Raw genomic sequence first — 22,348 nt, 5'->3', positions numbered from 1 at the left:
CCAACAATTAACTTGTTGTTGTACAAAACTTGTATGAAGTTGTTATGCACCTCACATCCTGTACATGGAAACAGAATTTGTACACAGTTATGTAGAGAGGAAAGAAAGCTTGTCCTGTTGCACAGAATGATATTTTTAAGTGTGACAGTGGAAACACCGCATGTGGGACATGGACTTTAAACTAAACACCAATTAGTTGTCGGCGGGGCCCTCTGTTGTGCGTGGGCTGATTATGAATACACAAGATGAGCAGACTTTTGCCATGGAAGGCGATGAACGCCCTGGAGGGCTGCTGTGAAAGGCACGGCGGCAAAGTTTGTGTGATTACCAGAAAGAGGCAGGGACGGAGCTGCCTACGCCCAACCCCTTGGAAAGTCAACAGGACGCACACAAGACACGGATTCCAGCGGGCCTCGCATTTTGGTTGAACTCACAGAGAGGATTATTCATTTGTCTCGCTTTTGAAAACAAACCTCCTTTTTTCCTTACTTGACGCAGTGTGCAGTATTTTTTTTCTCTGTCCTTTCTGTTTCTAATCTTGTATCTCCTGTAGCTGTACAACTGAACTGGGACTCTCTCAAATTGCCGGTTTTCTGCACAGGAAGAGCTCATCGGTCTTGAGCGGTGTCATTAGCTATTAGGTGAGTCCTTGGAAACTGAATTGTTTCTGTATCTTTCAAACATATCAGTGTTTGAGGAAGGTTACTGTGTGCTTGGCCTTACACTACATATTACCCTCACCTACTAAAGCCCTTCATGTTTGTTAGGATGTTTGGTTATAACAGATCAACATATAATAACTGTAATAGGAGTAATAATGTGTCACTGCAGTGATGTTTAATAACTGAAACTGATCTAAAATTGTTCACAGTGATACAGATGGTAATTAGTCCTAAAGAAATTAGACTTTTCTCCCTTTTGCAATGAATCCTCACACCCACACCAATTCTCATCGAAACTTTACCTCAAAATAACTGATGTTATAATTTATTCTTTTAGCTGACGGCTTTCTACAAAGTGACATACAGGGTTAAGATACTTAGAATTATTCTTCCCTTTTTTAAAAATCTGGGTAATCTTTAAAGAATAGGAGGAACAGGAGCCGGAACCGGTAAGTACCTTAGTCAAGGGTACTACGGCAGGAGGGTGGAATTAGAACTTGGGTCTGTCGGATTCACAGTGGTGGTTCGCAACTCTCTCTGGCATGGAATGTCAACGCTGCCATCAATTTCAGGATACAACAGTAGTGATAATTTCATAGGAGAAAAACAAAGACATATGGCATCAGTTTATTTTTCTTAGACCACATTCCCCATTGATGCTCTTAGAAAGGTTTGGTAGGTATTAGAAATCAATTTAATTTCATTTGTTAATGTCATGCATTACATCAGAACCATGTCAAAGACTGGTATCATTTAAGACCATAAAATTTTGAAGCACAGTTTAAACCCCATTATAGATTGATTGTATAGCAAACAATACAGGTTTGATAGATGATAACTGTGTTACTCTCTAGGAAAATCACTGTACTACAATTGGGGCAGTCCTATGTTTGATTGACAAGCTGCAGTGATTTTTCTTCCTCTGGCATCACCTAATCACATGAGGCAGATTATATCAAATGGCTACTTCCCGCCTCTTTCCAGGGTGCCCACACGTCAATGGTGCTGAGAAAAAAGAGAAAGGGGTGAAATATCTAGCAGAATCGCGCTCAATGTCAATGAGATTATTAGTGCTTCAAGGGAGCATGGAGGGTGTGTACACTCCGATGAAGTACATTAATCAACTGAACTGCCGTGTGGGGTGAAATGGACATCGAAGGAGGGGCAGCGGAGAAAGGGAGAAGGCGCCCCACCTACCCCAACAACATGCCCCACCCACTGCCCCACCACCCTCTACCCCAACCTCTGACGTGAGCTCCTACTTTTCTAATCGCATTCCAGAAACATAACTTGCAGAAAGTTTGCGCTTGCCTGGTGGATTTTCATTTCAGATGTTGTCAACTCAAGGGCATTTGAACCAATCAATATCTGTCTGTCTTCTGGCTCGCACAAAGTTGGCTATTAGAAAAGAGCTTCTTATAGCAGGCTCAGCCAATACCATTAGACCTAGCCTTAGGGCAGTTCCATCCGCGAGACATAGTAGGCACCCGCCCCTCTCCTCCCCTCCCCCACCATTAAGCGGGCCTCATGGGATGTCATTTGGACATATCGGGCAAAGAGCACTTCTTTATTCTTTCTCTCTTCTACACCCAGACTCCACCAAAAATCAATAAATCTGTTCTTTGCTTATTTTCAGAACTTTGCTTCAATATAAGCAGGACTTACCTTCCAGCTACAAACTCGCACAACACCAGGTCATTTTTTTCTTTCCTCTCTTTTCTTTCTTTTTTTTTTGTTCTTTCTGATTTTGTTACAAAGCTCCAATTTGAAAGCAAATTAATTGGGAAACGATCTGCTCTCCATTTTGTTCTGCAGAGATTAAAAGACTCCCTGTAAAGGAGAGGGATGCTTACACCATTCATGTAGACGCCGGATTTTTCCTCCTGTCTAGCTGTTTTTTAACAAGCAACATCTTAATGGTTTTACTTTCATCATCTGGAATAGAATCTGTCATCTTATTTGAGACAAATTCTGCACTTGGCTGTATGACTATTGACAAGATACTAATTTTGATTGTAGCTGCAGCCCTGTTTCTCATTGTTCTTTTGTCATGGCCATCTTGAATCCCTTTTGTGTGCTCTATTTTTTTAATGATACATTTGTACATCAAGATTCATTTGAGCACAACATGATTCCTGCTTCATGACACCTATACCCAGAGGTGTTTATATTTCAGAGAGAAATTAAAGAAAACAAATTAAATTCTGAGCAGTTTGTGTAAATATGTATGTACCACGTGAGAATAAATGCACGCTTTGTAGGGTGTTCGCATTATTGGAAGTGACAAAAGCTTTTATTTAATGTTAAGTGCTGAATTATTTACACACGAGTTGTCTGTTTACTTATAGAAGGGTCTTGTAAATGCAACTGTAGGCTTGAATTTCTTTCTTAGTATGATTGCCCAATTATACGGAGTCCCATATGGCAAGACAATTTTCTAAAAAATATTTTTGTAAAGACATCTTAATCACACAGCAGATTTCAGCATTTCTTTTTTTGCATATTTGTGTGATTAGCTATAAGAGAGAGCAAAGAAATACTGAAAAATTTATTCAATTTTTTAACTCTGCTGTGTAGATTCATGCACTCCGACAAAATGATATATGGAAGAAAATACTATCAAATATATATTTTTACGATTATACTTTTGTCAGACACTACGTTCTGTTGTGTTTCATACAGAAAGACATTGAACCAAGAAAAGTTTCTTGTATAAATCTATATACATATATAAATATATGCAATACATTTATTTATTTATTTATTAGGTCATATAAAGACAAAGAGAGCACATATGTTTTTTTTCTTTTTTTGCACTCAACCAGTTATTGGTCACCAACTGCACACACGCTGACCGTTTCAGCCTCCTCGCTCAGGGGAAGAAGGCACTTGGGACAGAAGGAGTTGTGAAGTCCGAGGGACCCTTGTACACAGCTGTGGCAGAAGGCGCTGCCGTCGCTGGGCCCCGTAGTAGCCGGTATTGATTGGCTCTAACGAGCACCTGGTGGAGCTGTAGCTAATGGGGTTGTGTCTGGTGCTAGGGATTGGCCCATGGGGGTGCGGGGTGGGGGGTGCTTTGGCGCGGGAGTCGGCCTGGCCCATGCCCTCGGGGCACGGACGCTTTTGAGGGGTCACCGCAACCAATGAAGGAGAGCGATGCCTCCTCTGGCTTACAAGATTCTTGTATTTTTTTGCCTCTTTTACTCTTCTTTTCTGTTATTGAGCACGGAGTCCACTCACCCATTCTGAATTAATTTCATCCATGCATTAAGTGCTGGGAAGCTGCAAAACACTGCTCATGCACATCTTTCATTTGTGTTAACAATTGTATTTTTGATTGCAGGCAGAATTTGTTCCTTTGCAAAGATACGGATGCACTGCCCATTCTCCCTTTTCCTGCCTGACATTTGTGTTTTATGTCATTGTTCTCTGAACAATTGTCCTTAAACTAACTCTACTCATTGGTTTAAAACATATAGTCGCTTCCAAATGCTTTCGTCAAAAAGAATTAAAGAAAAAATCCCAACAACAAATTGAACATTAGACTAAAACGGAAACCAAACCAAAGGTTCCACTTCGCACTGATTCGGATTTAATGTGGAAAAATCGACGTTCACGAAACTTGAATTTAATTTTTGACTCCATTGTGTTTCTCACTAAGCAAGATGTAAATTAACTACAGTACAGGGATAAACTCTCCAATTAGATATTTTTCTGAAATGTGCCTTGACTGCAGTGCAGCTCTCCACAGGAAGTCAGATCGGAGCCTAGGCGTCACAGAAAACCGGAGCTCAGTAACAGATGAGTAACTTGGCCCGTTGGATAGAACGTCTGTCGTTCTTGACAACAAATGCAGCACATTCCAAAAACTCATGTTTATGTTGCTGCTTATTAAGGGGAGGCAGATAGTGGAGTGGTCAAGGCGCAGGACCTATGACTTGATCGCTGCATGTTTAACTCTGTTGACAGGTCATGCTATTGGACTCATATTTAACCTTTAATACATCAGTCAGCTACACAATCAAGCTGTGTAAAGGTGAAAAACTGTAGGCTATGTAGATGTCTTTCAATGAAAGTGTCCGCCAAGCAGCTGAAGAAGAGGATGTAGTGTCAAACAATAATACCTGACATCAGTTTTGAAGCAATAGAGGATAGTGCCGTACTCCCCTGTAGCATAGTGATGGTTTCTTCCAGGTGGCCTCATTCTTTGTTTACCCTGTCTACACTTTCCTGCTTCCAGAGGAGACACTGTCCTTTCAACAGCAGGACTGATGCATCCTGGGGGAAATGGGCCAGGACAGCTGCAGAGAAACCCCGGCACCTCCTCAACAAGTGTCTCGGGAGGAAACGACTCCAGGGAGGAAAGCAGGGTCATCCGGCATCGACGGACAATAAGCAGCTGAATGTTAATGTTAATTAATATGTAATTATACATTAGGTACATTTTAGCTGTCACTGACCTGCAAAAACAGCATTCATTATGCTACAGTCAGTGACGGAATGCCATAGCTGACTGCAGTTGGCCAGTTTTAGCCATACTCTACCTCCGTTTCTGTTACTCTGAAGGCTTACATACCATGCTGCTACTCCACTGGTAACATTCCAAAGTGGCATCGATGCAATTGGCATCTGTATAGGTAATAAAGTGTCAATGTTTCCTTTCTTTATGCCAGATAAACTGCTGTGTGTCTTTCCTGGATGCTCAGCCATCATTCGGTCCACGCCAGAAGGCCGAGCAGAGTAGGACTCCCTCTTGCCAAGCTGCAGCGCCACTCACGAGGCAGCGCATCCGTCCAAGATTTCGGCACATTTGGAGCCAAGAAGAGCTGTGCTGAAACGTTCCCGAGCTGTTGAATGCTGAACACAGTGGAAAAGCTGCCTGCTCACCGACCCGTTTGCGCAGAGGCCACACGACACGACGTTTAGCAGTTGCACTCTGACACTGGCAGATGACATGCCATGTCACGTCTGAGCAGGGTTGGTGGGCGTTTGACACGAGCACGGACACCTCCACTGCTTCCATACCAGCAGCAGCACACTTATGCAGAACAAATTGTTAATGGAACAAAACGGCAAACAAATTACCCTGGTGATCTTCCATTTGGTATGGGAAGAAGCTGAGAGAACTAAAGGTGGCAGGGTTCGATTCGAATCTAATCGTTTCTACTTTAAAGCTGCAGCAGGCTTTGAGGATTAATTTCTGATGTATGAAAACAAATGGTTATTTAATCATAAACCTCTCTCACCCCTATTATAATGCTGTGGGGCAACTATGTGAAAGCTTCTTTTTATTCTCCACACAGTGGTTAGGGGCTGACTCATATTTCTCTGCCAACAATGATTGTTCTGTCAAATAGGGAGGATTCAGTCCTGCAATTCCTTTGTTTCATTACTGAACTAAATTTGTATCCATACACTGCTACAGTAATGTCAGAATACACACAGCATGACCTTTTACAACAAATTGTCTCTCTTTTCCTGTTTTGGTATCAGTTTCTTCTTCTTCGTCTTCTTCTTCTTCTTCTTCTTCTTATTATTATTATTTTTATTATTATGTGGCTTGAACTAGGCTTCGATCTTACCCAATCGTGCCCGCTTCTACAGCTGGATATTTAGTGCTGGAGTTCAGATTGAGTACATTTCACAAGTGCATCTCTTTCTTCACTAAGATTCCTGCTGTTATTTTTCCCATTTAACACATGCGTCTGTGTCCTTTTCTAAATATGCATAACACATCTAATTTGTAACAGTGACAGATATTCCACTTACCTGTCATTGCAGAGTAACAGAATGACCTTTTAGCTATAGTGTTTGAATGTGAAAGTATTGCTTTGTGGTGGGTGTGCGCTCAGGGGGTTTTCAAACATGATCGGCAGGGGGTGGGGGACTGGTAGTACACATGTGTGCCGCATTCCTCCGAAGTGCAGTGAGAAGAAGCTCTCCTCGCCAAGTGACAGCCAAGAGAGAACAAAGTCACTTGCTCTACTTGTTTATCATTAAGTCAATGATGTGAGCTCAGTGTACACTGACCAGCGGGGCAGTTCTCCAAGACGCGACCAAGAACTGTTCCCAACAAAAGAGACTAGCGCAAAAACGCAACGACCCTTTCACTGTCATGTGGATTAACTTATCACCTAGTTAAATGGGCTGTCAGTGGGAGATGGCAGTGCTTGGCAGGGCGAATTCAAATGCATGTAAATTTCCCCCGTGGCTGACTAGCAAGTATGGTGGAGCTGTCAAGCACTGACATGCTAAAAAAAAAAAAAACACATTAGCACGGTTAAAAATACATTTGGTGAGGAAATCTCATGTTTTAATAACATTTGCCAGGACAAACGACACAAATGGATCTGTGCGATTACGGCCTTATGATACTTTTATTATCCAGATGAAAAATAAAAAAGCGGGCCAGATGTGCAACGGCGTGGCGGACGGGAGGACTGTACATCGACATCCAGGCATTTTTCACGAGGCGTCCCCTTGAACAATTAACAATTAGCTGTCAGGGTGCCGCCGGCATCCCCTGGGCCCACAGCCAAACAGCACTTTAGAGAGGCAATGTTCCGATAGCCTGGCCTGTCAGGTTCATACGATCTCACAACAAAGTGATTAAAAACATCAAGGGGCCGTTATGCACTTTGCTTTGTTGAAACTTTGAGACGTCTCCTTGTCTAAACTGCTTCAACTTTCCAAGAGGGGCTAAGTGAAACAGACTGTCCGATATGGCAGGGTACATTGTGACTAAATACGTAAATACTTTTTATGTATTTGCATACTACATGTCCACATTTATGCGAAGTATTCTTTAGTTTATTTGATCCCTAACTCTGAACATGAATATATTATATAAATCTTATGAATTATACAGTTTTTGACCTCTAATTTCATTATTTCTCTTACAATAGATTGACTCTAAGTCAAGACAGTTTTCAGGTTCCAGTATGCTAACAGTAAGAGTACACGTTTTATTTTGATCTTTGTTAAAGAAGTGAAAGTAGATAGTTTTGCTCTCTTTGTGAGACTCAGTCCAAGATTACCGTGAAGATACCTGGTGTTATGGAAGATGTAGCAATGCTTCAGTAACCACATAAATGAGCAAAAAAGTTTTCCACCGTTTGAGTCACACACCATCCGTTCTGACTTCTCTTCCCGCCTCTGGAATGTGTACGGGGAATCAAGTGAAGCTATCCACCACAGCACCATGATAACACGAGCGACATAAGCAACTTCCCCCCTTTTCCTACCCACCCACATTGTATATATAGAAAGAAAGTGTTGGTTACAAATCATTCAACAGCAGAATAATTCACACTGCCGAAGTAAGTGTGGCAGCTGGCAGAGTGGGTGTGGGTGCCTGGTGAAACCGAAGGGCATCAAACCAAAATGAAAAGGAGATAAATTTGTCTTTTTAAACCTGGGGTCATTGGTCATTGTTCCAGTGCTTCCCCTGCAGGAAGAGGAACAGGCGAGGAACAGACCAGACTATCCAAGTGTTGTAGAGAGAGTAGCCTGTGTGAAATAGGAGGGATTTCTGACGCTGATGCTGGTAATTGTTTGGAGAATGTGGGGAGAGGGAATGGTGTTGCGGCACATCATTGCAATGAAGGTCTGCTTATAGGAAAAAGATTAGTGGCAGAAAAGTTACGTTGACACCTCCTCTCCAGCGGTTTCGGCATCCCAGAAACAAGTTGAGGGGCTGTTGTTTTGAAAAACAAGAAAAGTTTTCAGATGACATTAAGTTATTCCACACAATGCTCCTTCAAAAATCAAAAGAGGCCCCAACAATTCCCGATTAACCATGCATAATTAGCCCCGTGAATTTAATTTCCAAGACACATCAAATCTACCTGCCAGAGGGATGACAACTAAAACTCCGTCAGTGAGACTTTGAGGTGAGTGTGTTGTAGGGCTACAGAGAGCGGAATGAGCTGAACAACTGAGTGGAAGAAACTACCAGGGAACCATTCATCATAATCTCCAACAAAAAGTGTCCCCATGCAGACGATTTTACTATGCATTTTTAAATATGTCAAAGAGATATATATATATAATTTAGCACATCTTATGCCCTTAGAATTAATTTTTAATGTCACTTTATTTGAATTGAGGAATAAATCGCTCTCATTTAGAATCTGGGATTAAAGCAGGTGTCGTGTAACAAGTCTTCTCCCCTCACACATTTGCTTTGAAGTTAGTTTTCTAAGTTGTCTAAACAAGTTAATCTTTCCCACCGAGGGATGAGCTGAAATACCACAGAAAGGGCTGAAACGGTCTCGAGGATGAAACGAGAACATACAAAGGTGCAGGAGGAAGTGTGTCTCTAATTAGGTTGTTGACTTTAAAATATGTCTTGGCGTTCTAAAGGAAGTGTCGGCCTACTTTGTATAAAAATTACTTTGTATGACAACACGCATTAAACCAAGATTGTAACAACACAAGCAGATATGTAATTAATTTAATATTACTCTTTTATTTTCTGTATTAAATTTTGTGTCTTATTATTAGATGTAGCTTTCGCGGTCAAATAATTATCAAATAACACAATACTATTGCTGTATGATATCACACGCTACCATGTAACTGCAATGACAGCGTTGCATAATATAACGTAATTATAGCATACATGGCACAAAGTTAATTTTGATTTCTTACCTCTGTTTGGGCCAACTGGGGAGCAGTTCCCTGCGGTGTGCTGCCTGAATGGCTGCAGTCGGGGCAGCGCACTATAAATGGCAGGGATGCGGCAGGCAGGAGACGTGATGCTGATGGACGGAAGGGCGAGCGGGTCTAGACTGGCGAGTAAATGGGCAGGGGGCTGATTGCTGAAGTGCATGACTGACTGGCTGATGGACGGACTTCAGACCTCTGCAGCCCGCGAGCCTCTCTGTCAGGGCTTTGCCACTCAAACTGTCCGATCCCCGAGAAAGAGCGGCAGGAGGAGTAACAGACAAGCGGGCCCACCACGTCACGCTCAGACAGATGTGTGGATGGACAGAGAAATGAATGCACGCGTCAAACACCAGTACCTCGTTGTGTAAAATAACAGCCTTTGCCTTTCTTAACTCTGGGAACACATTATGGCAGATCCAAATTTGTCTGAAACAGGGGTTCTCAGCTCCTGCTCCAGGGGGCCGTGGTACATGGGGGCTCCTGTTCTAGCCTTCATTGGCTATTAATAAAAGATGTAAATATTCTGCAGCAAGTGCCAAAAATAACATTCCGTTGTACTTCATTTCTGTAAAACCGGAGCAGTTGTTTTACTCCTAAAAGCACTTAAACTAATTTTTTTTTCGGCGTATACTGCAGCTGGTAGCAATGAGAGCTATGTACCTCTTGTCTTACAATTTTTAAATTTAAGTCAAGTAAATACCTAAAGTTATTCCTGTGATTTACACAACGAATTCTAAGTGATGATTATGCTGGTACTGCTGTGTTCAGAGCTCAGAGTAATGTGGTTCATTGCAGTGGAGGACGTTACCTTCTGTTACTGCACCCAATGTGAGAGCTGCTCATTTACCATGCTGTAACCTTTGATGGTTTACAGCTGCCTGTTAGCTTGACATGTGGCCTTGCCAGCGGTAAACAGCCACTGTCTCTCTCGGCTTCCCGTCTGCTTTCTCTGCTGCTTCTTTCTCCCTTTGTTGTGGTGTCCGCCTTGTGGTTAAAGCACACACACACACACACACACACACCAGAGAGCCTGAGGAGGACAGGGGTGTGAAGATAACTGATCCCAGAGACGGGTAATTTGGCTTCGCGAGTGTGTGTGAGGGGGGTTTCTACGAGAGCTTCGACCCATGTGGGCCAACAACGAGGAAGCTCAGTGGCTTCACAGACCCCTGAGTAGCAGCCCAGCTCCCATATGGCAGTCCCTGCCCTCTCGATGTCTCTGCTTCAACAAACAAAACAGACAAAGTCAAGGGGGGCAAGGAGGTGAATAATTAGCCTCTGAACTGCTGAGTTCAAACTAATACCCTAAACCAGGTATGACATCAAGCCCTCTCTTGGGACACCCCAAATGTCATGACAAGAGATGAGAGGTTCTCAGATGCCTCTTGTCACGAGCAAACAAGAGAAAGGTTTTAACTCTACCGCGAGCCTGCTGGGTGCGTCCCAGAGGCTGCGTTTTCGCTGGCTACGGAATAGAAATCTACTCCCCTTCCCTTGCCGCAGTAATGGCTGCCACCAGAACACCAGTGGTTCCCCAGGGCCTGTGTTCTCCATCTAAAGCTTGAAGAAATTCTTCATTCAACCCCCTCCTCCCCACCACCACCACATTCACCACAACCCTTCGTGCAGTTCATCATCCTTCCATCAAAAAGTACCATGCGGTGTATGTCTATTTTGTAGGCTGTTACAGGGGGAATATACACTTGCTCTGCTGAGAGGGATTTGTTCTATGATATGGAAATTCCGTTCCTCCCCACTCACCCCTACACACTGACCTGAGCGTCCCCCCAGTTGAAAACCTGTCACCCAGGCACCCGGTTTTCCAAGCAAAGACAAAATGCTTCATAAAAGACCAGAAAAGGGAGGCCATTTGTGTCTATTAGAAGGAAAAGTTGCAGTAATCCAGTCTTTCCTGGAGCGGCGGCTGTCACCGGCTGTACTCCCCTGGGCTTGCCTGGACTCTCCACCTGAGGCTGGATATGATTATCATCCCCCAGCCCCCACCCCTACGTCTAGCCTTCCTGTCTCATCGGTTTAACGGGTAGAACAATACCTCAGGTCAAGGGGTTAATTTTACATGCTGTTACTTTTCTCCTCTTATGTTCCAATGAGTCTAGGAGTGAACTGCTACACTCGCAAATGGAAAATTTTCACATCTGTTTTTAAACAGAAATGCCATCCTGGGCAAGGAAGGAAACCAGCCTTTCTGCTCCGTTTTGTTCCTTCCTTCCTCTTATTGGTACAAATCTTGTTCTAATAACCAGGTGCAGTAAGCTGTGTTTCAGTCCAGTGTGCATACCGCATAATTAAACAATTTTTGTAAAAAGGTATTGATTTTCAGCATTATACCTGTATAACAATTTTTGCAAAGCAAATTTAAGTACCATCAAAACTTTCAGCCCAGCATAGGCAGCTAAGATAAAAATACCTACCTATATAAAATCAGACATTCCTTTGTGTTTAGTTGTTTCCACCCCAAGTGTTGTACTTAGTGCTGCAGAAAAGTCATTGTCATGAGAGACTGTCATGGTGGAAGGGCTTGTTGGTGAGCCATATAATTATTCTTCTCGTTCATCATATAATGAGTAGTAACGGCCTGGGATTTTCTGCCGAGGTTTTCAGAAAGGGGATCAAGTTACCTGGCTGCCCCTTGGAAAGCCATGACCTAACTCTTGTATGCATACTGCAGGGGACTGCGATAAAAAAATAATGAGCTACTCAAGACACCTGATACAATGGATTCTGAGCTCACTTCTAACTGCTCCCCATCATTATCACCATTGATAAGGGTGATGATGTTTTTTGCATTTGTGACTGCTCATATTTGTGTGTCTGGGGCAATCTTTGTCTCACGTTTCGTGAACTTTACGAACAAGTCTTTACCCCACAGTAGAAATGCAGATGGAACTTTAATTTTCAGCAATGCTGTTTTCACAGAGGATCACTTCATGGGGGTATATTTAAGGGAAAACTTTCTCCTCTAAAAATCCCTGCTAATGGAATGCCTTGCAATGCCAATTTCTGATTTGGGAGATAAGACCTTTTGGCATGGTCCCCTGCAGGCCCAGCAAGTTTATAAAGGCAATGCTTTCTTATAATGTGAATTACACACCACCAGAGTGGAGAATCCAGAATCAATTCCCACCACTATCAAAGTATGCGGCAAATCCTGCCATAAAAAGTCAGGGAGGACAAATAAGCTTTTAACAGAGCAGTAGAACTAATGACTCCTTCGATGCATGCAATATCACCTGCTTACATTCAACTTGGTGCTCAAATAGCGCCACGCACTATGAAATGAGATGAACTTCCCTTGCTCATTGTTTGCTCATGGTTCCTGTGTAAGCTATTCCCTCCATCCTCATGTGAATAATGACGTCCCTCTCAAGTCCTTGCAAGGAGTGACTGCCAAGGAGATTTCCGCAGTATCGCATCGGGGTCTCTTTGGAACCGAGCAAAAGGTCCTTTCGTTTCGACGCGGTTACTTTTCGCCATAACTGTGGCCGCCCTGCCTCAAAGAACTGCCGTAAATGAGAGGTCATTCCCTTAGGGTAGCACCTGCATAAACACACAAAGAGGATTGATTTGTCAGACTTGTTTGGAAGCTTTTTTCAACATGCGACACGAGGTCCATACAGGTGTTGATGATTTCATGCGTCAGAACTTCTCTTCACAGGGATTTCTGAAGCGTGTCATTATACAAGACACAGCAAACAAGTGAATGGCAGTAAACAAAGCAATCTGACTTGTGCAAATGATACAAGCAACAGTGTAAATGTCAAAGTGATCAGTTCAGTCTGCTGCCTTCCATTTTTGAGCAATTGATACATGCTCTTTTCAATTTTTTTGTCCTCAGTAAAGCAAAGAAACTGGAAAAAAACATTACACACTACTACTTCTTTATTTTGTAACATCTGTAATAATGTAATTAATATTTGTGCTCTTTCACTGTCTTTAGAACACTGAAATATTTTGATATGTAAATTAGATTATGAATACTAGATTAAAATACTCTCTTTATGACATGTTCTGTTCTTTTGCGACATTTAAAAAAAAATGTTTTGAGTGGGTATCACAGGTCAGACGCAGAACCCTGTTTAGTGGTCCAGAACCTTATCATCAAGTTTCCAGCCAGCACAGCTGGTCATATAGTAGTTAATGCTGCTACCTTTGGACCTGAAGGTTGCAGATTCAAATCCCATCTCCAGGTGTTGTACCCTTGAGAAAGGTACTTACCCTAAATTTCTCCAGTAAATAAATGGTCTAGTTCTATAAACGGGTAAATAATTATAAGTCCCTTTGGAGAAAGCATCAGCTGTAGTTTCCATCTAACACCGTCTCTGTAATGTACTTTTCAGCATGTATAATAATGACTCTGGGTTTAGTGGTGCATTTAAATTTATTCATTTAGCAGATACTCTCCAAGGGAACATACAACACAATATTTAGATGACACCTTTGCACTAAACTCCATGCAATGATTCACCCATCTATAAATCAGAGCAATGTAGCGCTTTCCCATACAAACTGTGGGCAATTTAGTGTAATCAGTTCACCCGAAACACGTCTCTGGACGGTGCGAGGAACCGCAGCACCTTGAGGAAACCCACTGGCAGTCTCAGAGTGCGGGGCTTGCATGTTTTCCTCATGTTGACATGGGTTTCCTGTAAGTGCTCTGGTTTTCTTCCACAGTCAAAAGACATGTTTCAGGCAATTTAGTGACACTGAAATGCTTATAGTGCATGAATTTGTTAATGAAAGAGTATAGACAGCCATTCTGTCCATCATGTATCCTGCCCTGTGCCCTATTCTTCCACATCTGTGTTCTACAACCACCCAATAGTAGGACCAGTAGTTACTAATAAATAATCAACGAATACGAATGACTCCTTAAATTGCAGTATTTCACTGCTAGGTGTTTTTGGACTTTTATGTAGGTGGCTAACATGACTGTCACGCCTGCTGAACTCGTGTCCCTGAGCATCACATCTAGGAATGAAGAATCTAGTCATGGGGATATCGCTGATGTGTGGCCTGGAGCCACAGATCTAAACAGAGAATTGTTAGACAGACTGTGCATTCATTTGTGCTGCTTATAGAGAGAAGGTGCATTACAGTCCTCAACAAGGTACAAGCCCCCTGAGGCCTCACTGCCTGGACCCCCTTCCTTTATATACCTATATATCAAAGGCGCTGACTCATTCCTCCAGCAGTCAAGTGTTGCGCTCCATTCCAAGTTTGATGGCTAATGGGTTTGCATTGATTAGTATTGAGCCCGTCTGTGATTGTGTTTGTGGGCCACTGACGATGGGGGGGGTCTCCTCTTCTTTCCACTTGGGGGTAAAGAAGACAAGATTTCTTTCAGACGAAGAGGTCCCATTGTGATGCGAGGAGTTTTTGGAAGATCTAACTCCAAATTCTTAGCTTAAGGAGCCTTATCTTCGTCAGCTCCTCTGGGCATTGGTCTATCGCCAGCCTTTTATGTTCTGAAAATAGAATTGACACAGGGAACAATGGTATAATTAAAACAACCACTCTTGTTTAGCTACAAACAAGGCTGAGCTTCGATGTTCTAGATAATAATAATACATATTCTTTGCACCGAGGTGGTGCTGAAAAAGAAAAGCCCGTCATGTCCTCTATGTATCCAATAAAAGGCTCAAGATACCCAGCTGTACTTTGCTAAGGTTAATATCTTGCACTTTACACGTTTAAAAAAAAAAAAAAAAAAAACATTTGGCAAAACTCGGGCCATCCTGTGTATTGTATCAGGGGCATCGACATTAAGGTTCTGTGAAATATCATATTTGGACAGTGTTAACCTTTCGAAATGTGCACTCACACTGCTTTGATGGAGCAGAGCTGTATTTTTCCTTTTAAACATCTTTTTTAAAAGTTCAATTGCCTCTCAAGAGGTAATGTTAGGAACGTGAAGCATAAAATGTCCATTTTCTATACCAGTCACTGGTATTTCAGTAGCACTGGATACAAAAGCAGATTTCTTATTTCGCTTTTCACGTGTCACTACTTTAGCATACCGCACGAGAATACTGTGTTTTTCTAAATACGGTGCAGAATGTAACTTATAAAAGTAATCTTTAAAAAGGCTCTTGCACCACACTTTAGCACAGTATAAAGAGTGTAACTATGCAAGTTATACAATGAGTTGTGTTGTAAAACACATCAAAACCAAACCAAACACCCAAAAATACTAGGCACATTCGCAGAAGTAGGCAGCCCACGTTCCCGAGAGTGCGTTCAGTTAGCATCAACTAATTATATCAATAAGACCAAAGGTTATGGAGGATTTTCTGTTTGACATTTGTGGAATTTAACATTGTAAAACACTGCCAAAAGCAAACGGCTGCAGCTCTGTCAAATCTGGTAATCCATTTTGTTAACAAATACCATTAAAGTGCTTAACGGCAAAATGACTGTGTGTGTGTGTGTGTGTGTGTGTGCGTGTGCGTGTGTGCGTGTGTGTTTTTTCGAGTGAATTTCAAATAATTTTCTCACGGAAATGCCATTGTGGGCATCTCTGTTTATCGCAAGCGGAGCCACGGCCCTGCCAGCAGCCAGCTTCTTAAAGTGGCAAACTTCCTAATTAGGTTATATCGCCTGCAGTCATATTTTTCAACAGTCCTTTCTGTTTTTGCTGGAAGACCAATTAGCAGTGGAAGCCTCATGAACATCACATAATGAGAACACTCAGCCCTGGTGGAAAGTAAATACCAGGACTTTGCAATAAGGAGCTTATTCCCCTTCTCTTTTTGCGCTAGCCAGCTGGCTCGGAAATGTCATAAAACCAAAGAATTAAAAAAAAAAAAAAGGCAGCAAAGCGCCGGCTTTAGAAGGACAAGCTGTCCATCTAGAAATATCTGTGAGCGCCATAAGATGTGCGCTTGAACAAACAGCGGAGATGAAAATAATGGCCACTTTGGAAACTGAAAAGCGAAGCCATTGGTTTGCTTTTTTCCTTTCTCTGTCTCTCTCTTTTTTTAATTTTTTTTTTTTTTGTCACGCCGCACGTTCTTCTTGAGATTTTACACTAATAAACTTGAATATGCCGGATTACTTTTGCCGTGCTCGCTTCCTCTTTGGTCTTACTGTTATCTGGCACGTTCGACTGAGGATGTCCGGGCCAAGTTCTCCAGCCAGCCGCGTGTTGCGGGAGCGCTCTTTGAAACGCAAGCGATCTGTTCCCGCTTTCTTATCAGTCCTCAATAGCCTGTCTGCCTGTCATGCTCTCCAGTCGCACTGAACGCCTCTCCTTAATCTCCAGTAATCTGTCTTTTGTCTCGCCATTCCGCCAACTCGCCTGCTCGTTCTAATGTGGTGTAAAGATATCAAAACATAAGAGAGGCTAACACTGTGCGAGGGCCACTGCTTTGTGCACCGCGCTCTATTTTTTTTGTTGTTCGCTATTCACAGGCACCCTTACCCAGGAAAACTCAAAGTTTCACATCTGAAATGTGTTTTGGACCCTCTTCTAATGTAGCACGCTACTTCTGAGGTTTTCGTCACTGGCTTCCCTGGGGGCGGCAGTTTGGTGTCCCACCTGAGACGTAACCGCACGATCCTCAGATCCGGAGTGAGGCGTTCAGACCAGGGCTCCGCACCCGGCGCTAGAATGAAGACCAGTTCTGAAGCTCGCCTGCTATCGGTCCCTTCGGCTCGGCATGATAGCGTTGCCTGGCATCTATTATATCTTCGGGCGCCTGTTGGCCTTCAACAAGCGGAGCAGAAGAAAGGCACGCCGCTTCATTATTTCCTCTGATATAGGACCTTGAACCGAATTTGTGGTTGTGGCGCAAGCCTCTGCCAGATCCAACGCAACAGTATGTCCTCAGGCCGGTGGCGGCGGCGTGCAGCTGCGAAAAGGAGCCTTGTCATCTTCCCCGTTGATGCACAGTGGTTTACAGGCCTCAGTGTCTCTGAGGAAGCAGGGTGCCAGGCTTCTTGGGACTTTTTTCCCGCCTTCTTTTCCTTCCCGAACCCGCTGGAGCTTGGGTGCCTGTGTTGCACCTTGTCCATGCGGCAGACATTTTAAAAGCCATCTCAGGTGACTCCATCGTGTGCCCCGAATGCGGATTCATTAGGATCTTTGTTCGACACACTTGGCTGTTACATGAAAATGTCTGATAATTAACTTAGCTTGGCACTCCTTTCGGTCGCTAACAAACTTTGACTGTTTCGCAGCAGCGTTACATATGAAAATTAGCATTAAAAATGCAACGTCTGGGCTTCCGTCCAGAAACTACAGTCTGCTTTCAATAAATCCTGATTGCAAGTTGAAGCCGCCTTCTTGGTTTGCCCCTTGCGTATAGGACCTACCTAACTGGGGTTCCCCTGCTTTATTTAATAGCAAAACTCTGGCCCATGCCTGTTTGGACATGACCACCTTGTTCTTATTATAGGAGCACTTATGCTTTCTGTGGGAAATTATATAATTCGATCCAGACGGGGCCGAAGCTCCGTTAGGTGCTGGGAGTACCGCAAGGTTCTGTTTTCCACACATCATGAAGCGATCAGAGCAGTGAGACTGAGCACATCTGACAGGTCCATACACAGCGCAGCCTTTTCCCACTCAACACCATTCCTCTTGTTCACGGTTAAAGCAATTCTGACATGTTGTAGGTATTTTTGTTCGTCATACCACGGACCGCGACGCACAGGAAACCTTCCCCTTTTTTAAGTGCACTGGAAATATCCTCACGTCCGCTTGTTAATTGATTCTGGAGCGCAATGAAGGCGCGTAACGTTCTGTCTCTTGTAGCTGTCTCGATTCAGTCTTGAAACCAGACAGAAATAAGAATCAATTTCTGTGATGCGAGATTTTTTTGGGGCGGGGGGGGGGGAAATACAGTCATTTGAAATATGAACAACCACTCACTGTGTATCAGTCAGAGTTGGCAAAATTTAAGTGTAGAGTTGAAGAGCCTGCAAAAAAGACAGATATTTACACCCTTAGGGCTACCCGAGGGACTCAATCTTTTTAAACTTAAAGAACCAGCGTCAATATCAGCATCGGGGGTTCTCGCTCGCTCCAAACACATACAACCAGACAGTCCCTCTCCTCCCTCTCACTCGCTCTCTCTTCTGTCTGCCTCTCTTTCTCCCTCTCACACACATAAAGTGCCGTATACCTTTTTATACCCCTTTCAGAAATTTTTCCATCAAGCATGTGGGAGATTTAAAAGTAAATGTTTTAATTAACATATGCGTTTTCAATATCCTGTTAATTAAATGAAAAATATTGCAACTGTCCTCTTTGATTTATGAAAGCATTTATGTTTTGAAATGCAACACAAAATGTATTTGCATATACTGCTATAATGGCAGATTTTGGAGACAGACCCACAATGGCAGCCTGTGGGGATTAAGTGATGGCCGCTGCACCACCCATGCATTTCTGCCCCCCCCGGATTCTAATCCCCAGTCACTATTCAAAGGTTTGTGCCACACAGTTGAACGGAATGGACACGCTTCCCCGGGAAGCGGGGCAGACCTGGACAATGGAGTAATCTCTGCAGGGAGGTGGCCACGGGCGGCTTTGTCAGGCCCCGGATGGAGGTCAGACCCTTGGGCTGCCGGGCTGGACCTCTGCGCTTGACCCCAGAGGCAGGGGAAGATGGGAACAGATCCAGCCCCTGATTAGGCCAGGGCCTGGGTGGGTGCCTCGAGGAAGCTCAGGGACAGTCGCAGCTCCAAGACCCCTGTATTGAGTTGCTCCGTCTGGCCTAGGAAAGGCTAAGGGACCCAGGGTGCGGTGGGGATGAATGAGGGAACAGCAGGGCCTGTGATATAACGGGCATTCTGTGTCCACAGAGAGATGCGTCCTTCACATTTCAGTTTCAGCTGGCTTACACAGTGCGACATTATCACTTTCATTACTGCACATATACTCAACTGGCAAGGGCCGCTTGGATAACCCTGGGAACATTGCACCCCACCACAAAAGTATAATGCACATGCTTTTGTAATGTTTTCCAAATATTGTCGTGTCTCTTTTTTAGAGTTCTATGCAAACACAGAGAGATCAGAATATATACTTGCCTGTAATGGGAATAATAATAATTATCAGTAATATAGCGTAATATCCCAAACACTACTTGGGACAGGAGGAAGAACAGAGTTTAGAGCTGCTACTTTGAAGGACTCAGGTTCAAATCCACCTCCAACAAACCCTTAAGGGAAGTACTTACACCAAAAATTACTCCATTTGATTTTTTTTTCTATTTCCCAGTTGTAAATAGCTTCACACTGTAAATCACTTTGGAGTAAAGCATCAGTTATATAAATAAATTTTGTAAATGAGCTGTAGACAGTTTAGCTTCATTTACGTGCGCACACACACACACTCACACACACACACACATATATACACACATAGAGGGAGATTTAGGCATCCCCAGGTGTGAGCAGACAGCTCTTCTTGGAGCCCTCAGTGGATTAGTGCCCCACGGTGAGCGAGCAGAGCACCTGGGTGCACTAGAGACCCCCGCGTGACCGCAATGTTGGAGCAGGAGGCATGGGGACACCTGCTCCCCCTGCCACCCCCGTGAGGCGACAAAGATGGAAGTGTGCAAGCACCTGGGCAGCAACGGCGAGCAGGAGGCCAATGTACAACCCGGCCCTCCAGTTGGGGACCACACGCAGTGTCCATCCATCTTAGAGCAGACTTTTCCCAACGCAAATCTGTAGATCACAGAGCGACCTCACCAAACTGAGTGCGCCCTGCTCTCGAAAATGTTGCTGGTGAGCCGTTAACTTTGAACAGCGAAATCTCACTCCAGGTTTGTTTTTCCATAATAAAATTGGGCACTATGAGGCAGGCAGGCGTCTCCAGACAGCAGGTCTTGTGTTCCTCCACATGTTCTTGTTTTAGGGGTAATTACGTTCAACAGCGGTGTATTTGCCAGCTGAAAGGCCAGTCGTATTGCTTCGGCTCTCAAGTTTGACTCAAACTAATGAGTAAAAAAGGAATTATAACACGCTGGGTCACTTCTCATTCTCGTCCAAGAAGATTGCAATTGTCAAGTAAGTTCCTCGCAATTAATATGCAGAGAAAGTTTAACTAGGGAAAAAACCTACATAATTTATAATATGGACCACAATATTCCCCAAAGTCCTCCTTTACTGTGAGCAGCTTTTTATCTTCTATTTGTAGGGATTCAGAGAGAATAAGACAGCCCCTGAACCCAGTCCCATCCCTCCTCTACTCCAATAACCATCCCTGTCCCTACTGATATGAATGGGGCATCTTTAAGAGCTCAACTCTCGTAACTGCCCCGCCTGCTGGTTTCCCGAACCCTTGACGGCCCTTGTGAGGATGCCGGGGCTTTTGCGCCTGTTTAGCAGCGAGCTCGTTGTTAATGTGGCTCGTTCGCAGTCATTATCCAATCATCTGCATTTCAAATTGATCATTCTGAGCATTTAATGGGGTCATATTTTTCTTTTATTGGACAACAATACTGCTGGAGTGTCTTAGAGGACACGGCGTGATCCTGTAGCGAGCCGGAGCGGATTGTGAAATATCTTCCTTTAATGTTTTTTTCTTTTTTTTTAATTTGATTACTTTAATCTTTTATTTTTTTCTGTCTTCTGCATTATTGTGCCATAAAATGTAGCCAGATGCCTTCTTAAAATGCCATTATTGTCAAGGGTCCACTCCTCTCTGCAACACCTGTTCCCTGGCAATTTGCTTGTTTACAGTCTTAATATGAAGGTGATAATTTACTGCAACCTGTCTTTTGTACCTTGGCTCATGTTTTTCCGTGAAAGTGGGGCTTCAGCGCGTGCTTGTGCGAGTCTTGCGTGAGCGAGGTCAGAGGTGTGTGTGTACGGTGGGACGGGGGGTGGGGTTCACCTGTGATTTTTGCCAGACAGCATCCCTCCTCCACTTGCTGAGCTCTGCCAGCTGCCCCAGCCATGCATGTATATTTGAAAGTAATTAACTTTTGCTGATTAAAGCCATTATTTCAAGTGAGCCGCACCCGGGGCCCAAACGGCGAGGGGCACTGCTGTCGGGGCGCCTGCGCAGACCCGCGTGCCAGGCGCTTTAAGGGCGCATTGGGCAGCTCGAAGAGGCCTCTGCCAGGCTAACGAACCTGCTCTTCCTTTACGGCTCACTTGTACCGAGTGCTCACTCCGAGGAAGCGCCTCGTTGGCACGGGACTGGACGCGCCCCGCTTACCTCCCCTGCAGTAAACAACAGAGGGCCCCGGGCGAGTTTTTAATTCCTGTCTATGGTCGTGCTCTGTGCTTCGGCTTTCCGTTCCTTCTCCATGAACTGCTGATGTGAGCAACAAGAGTGAAGCAGGTCACTGGGCGCAGAGGACTACCGAGGCTTTACTATGGTCCAAGAGTGCAGCTCACGACATTGATGCTGCTAAATGCAGAAGACAATTTGTTCTTCGTGAATTTATTTATTTATTGCAGGAAATTTCTTATTAGGCTGGTTTAACAAAATCATCAAAAATGGTAATTAAAAAAAAAATAAAAAATATACGTATAAATAGAACTAACAGTTGAAGTATGTAGCAAAATAAGCTTTGCTATGCGATGTTTTCCACCTTCTTTTTGCTTCAGTTCACAGAATAGGTTTTGGAATTAAAAGGATACAGACAAAACAGCACTATATACGTAATTGCATTAATCATAATTGTATTGATGCAGACAAACTAAAGTGGGGCTGCTTTGTGTAACATTGTCAAGTTAAATATTTAAAGGCTGTTTTCACATGTTTGTACTGTCTTACATGGGCGGCTGGAATTTATGACTGAAAATCCCTTTTAGTCTACCTCTAGGAATGATCTGTGTCTTGCAAACAAGCCCAAAGAGCACAAAAGATTAATATTTTTAAATGTTTGTGAACTCTTTGGCCTTTTTTTCTACCTGTAAAGCCTTTCCTTTGGCTATGTGAGCAGAATAAGACCAGAGGAAACCCAAGATACAGGTGCCGGCATGTCACGTGACCTCCCATTGGCGTGGTGACACAGCCCCCTGCGGGGGTG

At 43.6% G+C, this 22,348-nt stretch overlaps 1 long non-coding RNA gene across 1 annotated transcript; it reads left to right on the top strand.

Moving 5' to 3' along the window:
- The first annotated feature begins 396 nt into the window (after positions 1–396).
- LOC108918872 (uncharacterized) lies at positions 397–6,099 on the top strand. Its single transcript, XR_001964871.1, has 3 exons — positions 397–641; positions 1,647–1,912; positions 4,903–6,099. It is a non-coding gene; the product is annotated as an uncharacterized LOC108918872 (long non-coding RNA).
- The last annotated feature ends 16,249 nt before the right edge of the window (positions 6,100–22,348 follow it).

This window comes from Scleropages formosus, chromosome 24 (assembly GCF_900964775.1).
Source record: "Scleropages formosus chromosome 24, fSclFor1.1, whole genome shotgun sequence".
Taxonomy (NCBI): domain Eukaryota; kingdom Metazoa; phylum Chordata; class Actinopteri; order Osteoglossiformes; family Osteoglossidae; genus Scleropages; species Scleropages formosus.
The sequence above is the reverse complement of the archived record's forward strand: the minus strand, read 5'-3'. Positions and strand labels throughout refer to the sequence as shown.